Source organism: Dendropsophus ebraccatus, chromosome 5 (assembly GCF_027789765.1).
Source record: "Dendropsophus ebraccatus isolate aDenEbr1 chromosome 5, aDenEbr1.pat, whole genome shotgun sequence".
Classification (NCBI taxonomy): domain Eukaryota; kingdom Metazoa; phylum Chordata; class Amphibia; order Anura; family Hylidae; genus Dendropsophus; species Dendropsophus ebraccatus.
The window spans coordinates 159,336,404-159,342,635 of record NC_091458.1 but is presented as its reverse complement, the minus strand read 5'-3'; positions in this window follow the sequence as shown (position 1 = coordinate 159,342,635).

Below are 6,232 nucleotides of genomic sequence, written 5' to 3'. Positions count from 1 at the left end.
AGATTGGATTCTGAGCCCAGAGCTAGGCCGTGTGTAGAACTATATATTATGTTTGTAGAAATATTCAGTATTTCTCCACTTTTTATATTATTCTAGGCCCTTCTCTTCTTCCGACATCTCTATGCTAACCGCAATCTGGAATGATATAAGCTCCTGGGAAGAGGGGTACACGCCGCCACTAGAGCTCGCAGTTAAAATACTAAGAATCCTGCACGGCCTGAGAATTAGTCCACATGAAAGCAAAGAAAGCTTTACCTCCTACACCGCGTTTTTGGTAAGTTTTATCTATCACTGTAAAAAAAAAAAAATGCTTAAAGGAGAATTCCGGCAAAAGTTTTTATTAAAGTATTGTGTTGCCCCCTAAAAGTTATACAAATCCCCAATATAGACTTATTATGGGAAATGCTTATAAAGGGCTTTTTTTCCCTGCACTTACTACTGCATCAAGGCTTCACTTCCCGGATAACATGGTGATGTCACTTCCTGGATAACATGGTGATGTCACTTCCTGGATAACATGGTGATGTCACTTCCTGGATAACATGGTGATGTCACTTCCTGGATAACATGGTGATGTCACTTTCTGGATAGCATGGTTATGTCACTTCCTGGATAGCAGGGTGATGTCACTCCCTGCATAACATGATGTCCCTTCCTGGATAAACATGGTGATGTCACTTCCTGGATAACATGGTGATGACATTTTCTGGGTAACATGGTGATGTCACAATTCCCAGAGCTTTGCGGGCTGTGGCTGCTGGAGAGGATGATTGCAGGGGACACTGAGGGACACAGGGCACTGGAGGGACACTGAGCATGCCCCTGCCATCATCCTCTCCAGCAGCCACAGCCCGCACAGCTCTGGGAGTCGGGTCATGACATCATCATGTTATCCAGGAAGTGACGTCACCATGTTATCCAGGAAGTGACATCATCATGTTATCCAGAAAGTGACGTCACCATGTTATCCAGGAAGTGACATCACCGTGTTATCCAGGAAGTGACCTCACCATGTTATCCAGGAAGTGACATCACCATGTTATCCAGGAAGTGAAGCCTTGATGCAGTAGTAAGTGCAGGGGAAAAAATGTTATAAGCATTTCCCATAATAAGTGTATACTGGTCATTTGTGTAACTTTTGAGTGGCAATACAATAGTTTCAAAAAATTTTCGCCGGACTTCTCCTTTAAGACAATAAGTAAGAAATATGATACTAAAAGAAGCGGAGATGCAGTTTGGGGTATTCTAGAGCAGGGATGGGGAACCTTCAGGTGTCCAGGCATGATGGGAGTTGTAGTTTTGCAACAGCTGGAGGGCCAAAGGTTCCGCATCCCTGTTCTAGAGAGTAGATGCAGCCTTATTCTATACAGACTGGACAATCAGTGAATGGGGCCGGAAGCCGCTTGTCTCCGTTCCCTGTGTAGTGGTAGTAACCTGTAACTGCAGCTCATTGGTGAATGGAGACAAGCTGCTTCTGGCCCCATCACTGTGTAGTGCGGGTACCGAGCAGCTGATGGTCGCCACGTTTCAGTGGTTATTGACGCCATTTTTCTTTCCAATTTCAGAACAGACGGATTGCTAAAGTCTCCGAAGCTTTGCAGGAATACAAGGAGCAGTTATGTACACAGGTATTCCATTTATTGTTATTTGGTGAAAGAGCGGACGTGTGTTACATGAAGGGGGTAAATGTGGACAACCCAGAAGGGGCCTAATACCCATCATGGCTGCCACTGTAATGATGCTAATGACAACAGAGCCTAAATCACACAGATTGAGCATTACTGAAGGCGTCACTTACATTTACTTACCTCTGCACTTTCTGTACACTGCTTTCTTATTATTTAGGTATTTTCTGTTCTGGAGGAAAAGGAGGAGGAGGCTGATCTATCACAGGAGATAAAGGAAGAAATACAGAGGATTAAGGTGAATGGATACAACATCTCAGGACCATGTATATCGCCGCCTTTACCAGTGTTGCTGCTGCATTTCACAAAATCTTTTCTTTTTTTGCAGACAGAGATGGAGCATGCAAAGTTATTGTCTTATCAGAAGAACCGCAGCATCCGCAAAGTGAGTAAAGATGCAAAGAGGCTGTTACAGTGAACTGCTTAAAGGGGTTATCCAGAGACACAAAAACATGGCCACTTTTCCCCCTACTGTTGTCTCCAGTTCGGGTGCGGTTTGCAATTAAGCTCCATTTACTTAAATGGAACTGAGTTTCAAACCGAACACAATCTGGAGACATGAGAGGGGGAAAAGTGGCCATTGTAGCGCTGGATAGCCCCTTTAAAACCACCAGGGTTTTGTCCTGACATGAAGGGGTTTTATCATTTTTTTTTATGTCCATTTTATAATTTTTAAATCAATGGCCATTTCTAAGAAGAGGAGGAGGAGAAGAGAGGGGTCGGAATGGGCCATAATGGTGCTGAAGCACCACCCCCACTGCTCCAAGTGCTGAAGCCCCACCCCCTCTGATTCAAGTGCTGAAGCACCGCCCCATACTGAAGCACCGCCCCCACTGCTCCAAGTGCTGATCCCTGCTCCAAGTGCTGAAGCACCACCCCCACTGATCCAAGCACTGAAGCCGCGCCCCCACTGCTCCAAGTGCTGAAGCACCGCCCCCACTGATCCAGGTCCTGAAGCCCCGCCCCCACTGCTCCAAGTGCTGAAGCCCCTCCCCCACTGCTCCAAGCACTAAAGCACCGCCCCCACTGCTCTAAGCACTGAAGCACCGCCCTCAGTGCACCAACTAGCTAATCTGCATAATAAATAAAAGATGTTTTCCTGGTGATTGATTCAGTGTTACAGGATAATAAAAGTATTATGGATTACACAATAACCTCTAATAAATCTATTTAGCGGTGCCAGCAGTATAGTGGTAATTACTACAGGGGAATACAGGTCAATTCTGATAAACTAAATAATAATTACGTCCTCCATAACAACCTCAAGGTTCTAAGTCTGTTCTTTTATTCCAGCGTTCTTTATTACGATACATTAGAGAAGCATTCATCGGATCAAAGCGGCTGAGCATTATAAAGAAAAAGATGTGGTCAGTATCAGATTCACTTCTCAGTCGCCTATGGGCACAAGGTTTTTTCTCTTAAAATCTGCGAGATCGGCGCCTTTACATGGCGCAATATTATGTGCAGCCATGGAAACTGACAGCACAGATATGCAGGATGCCAGATCACACAGCAGCGCACTAGGTAAGTATGCACTGCTGTGTGATCTGGTAACCCACAGCTGGGATATATGCATACATGTGCTGTCAGTTTCCTTTTGCTATCGGCTGCACGTCTATACAGGAAGATGTGCAGTCGGTAGTGATATATTTTAAAGCGGTTACAAGGAACGGCCATTGCTGTCACTTTTAGCAACTAGTAGAATCCTACCCCTTTAAATCTTCATGGAAAGACATCATTGAATTCTTATTCACTCCCTAATATCCATTATTCTATCTTACAGACAAGATTGAAGAAGAAGGAGGAGAGGAAGACGATGATGTGTCCACTGTAAAATGTCTTTATTTTCTCAAGCTCATCGGAAGAAAGTAGTGAAGAATAAAACTTCGCGGAAATGTGATATTCCATAAAGCTTGTGGCTTAGAGATGTAAATGCTTTCAAATCTTAAAGGGGTTATCCAGTACTACAAGACATGGCCGCTTTCTTCCAAAGACAGCACCGCTCTGGTCTCCAGTTTGGGTGCAGGTTTTGTAACTCAGTTCCATTAAAGTGAATGGAGTTTAATTGCAAACCGCACCTGACCTGGAGACAAGAGTGATGCTGTCTCTGTTTTTGGAGCACGGGATAACCCCTTTAACTTTACTGTTAGGAAGGGACTGCCCTATATTCACTCACAATTTCTAATATATCCCATAGCGCTATCAGAAGCCCCCCCCCCATGCTCTGCCGTCCTGCTCAGCATGTCCATAATGTGACCGGACATTGGAGGAGCAAGTTCCTCACTTGACTTCCTCCATGGAAATATTCAGGCTAGGACTCAGGGGGAGAAGTGCGGTCACTTGTTTCTCCATGCTTAGCCATTTAGTGGATGGGATAACCTTGCAGTATTCCGAGCAGGACGGCACAGCATGGGGGGGGGGGGCTTCTTATAGGGACACACCAGGAGAAATTGTGAGTGTAGTATACTGATGAATTTTAGTAGAAAGTGGTCAAGCCATTTAAATGTCCATAAACCCGACCTATATTGCCTCGCCAGGCTGAAATACAACATTAATAAACAGCGTCAAACAATGCAAACCTGGTATATTATTTACATGGAAATAATCCTATTATCAGCCGTATAAGCTAAACATGGAGGATACGTAACAGGATGAATCTTTAATTGAGTAAGCAAAAAGCTTCTGACAGGTCCGCTTTAAAAATTTCTGATCTCATGACCAGTCTGATTAAAGGGGTTTTCCTGGATTTAAAGGGAACCTCTCACATTGAAACTGCAGCCCTTTCAGCAGGCATCATGTTATAGAGCAGAAGGAACTAAGAAGAATGATATATAGTTTTGTGGGAAAATATTTACTATCCCCTGAAGCTGCTGAAAATGCTCCCTGCCTGGTCCACTCTGTCTCCACTCCTCTGTCCTCCCCCCTCCCTACTGAGACAGAGGTCACATGATCTCTGTCTCATTTGTAGGCCAGGAAAGCTGTAACATGTTTTCTGTAACTGACTCTCACCTATCAGTGATCACCCGGCCAAAGCAGAAGCAGAACAAGCCAGTGGTGGTCTGTATCAGGCAGTTGGCTCTGAGGTGCAGTGCATGCTGGGAGATGTAGTCTCCTAGCCGGCTGCCATGATGTAAAGCTAGGAACATTTGTAAAAGTTTGAATCTGGGGCTAGAAGGAGCATAGACACATGAGAAAGGGGTCACACAATTGTTGGGGGATTGGTAAGTGAACCTATATGCTTTTTGTGATTTTTTTTTTTTATGGGCTTGCTGGAATACTTCTTTAATGATAAGACCTCCCACCGGACTCCTAAGCCCAGAATGAGCAGAGATTCAAATAAAAATATACAAGTTATACAGAATATTTTACCACCAAATCTGTATCTCTGTCGTCCTTTCTTCCAGTTCCAGGACACGCTGCCTAAAGATAGGACGGTATTTCCAATGTGATGAATTCCCTTTACTATCAGCAGGAGAGGCCAGAAGTACCTGATAACATATCAAAAGTTTTACAGGGTCAGATTTCAAACCAGACTGGGGTGTCGCAACGTGCTGCTCAAACTCAAAGAAGCACAAAGAAACAGGTGACACTGATGCTGGTCGGCCAAGGAAGCTTAGTGCTGCAAATGAAGGACAAATCCTTCTTACATCGGAGGCGGAAGATTTCCAGCAGTGCCAAACTGGCAGAAACCAGTGGGACCCAGTTACACCCATCTAATGTTCGGAGACGTCTGACCAGAAGTGGTCGTGGAAGAATTGTGGCAAACATATAAACCTTCAATGTGAAACAAAGCCAAGCGACCCAACTACACTCAAAATCATCGGCACTGGGTGCAAAATAATAGCAGCAGGTGCTCAGGAGTAAAATAATTAAAGGGGTTATCGAGCGCTACAAAAACATGGCGCTTTTCCCCCTCTCTTGTCTCCAGTTCAGGTGTGGTTTTCAATTAAGCTTCATTTACTTCAATGGAACTGACTCTGAATCCGCACCCAATCTGGCGACGAGAGGGGGAAAGTGGCCATGTTTTTGTAGCGCTGGATAAACCCTTTAAATATTTAGCTCTATCAGGAAGCGGTTTGTTCTTAGGGCTGCAAAGCGGGATAAACATGAGAGCAATGTCTGCTGGTAACACTGGAGCATGATGGAGACTCCCTGCCAGTTCAGGGCTGGATTTCAACAAATAGAATTAGGACTTGGTCAGGATTATTGGTGTTCTCAATGCTGTGAAACCCGGCAGATACGGATCCATCAGGCAATAAAACCGGGATCTGATTGTCTTCAAATTTTTTCTGCAATGAAATATACAGTCAGTGTCATTAAAGTGTACCTGTCATTTATAAAAACGTTTGACATGTCAGAGACATCACAGTGACATATCATATAGACGTCATAGAGACATATCATATAGACGTCATAGAGACATGTCATAGAGACAGATCATATAGACGTCATAAAGACATGTCATAGAGACATATCATATAGACGTCATAGAGACATGTCATAGAGACAGATCATATAGACGTCATAGAGACATGTCATAGAGACAG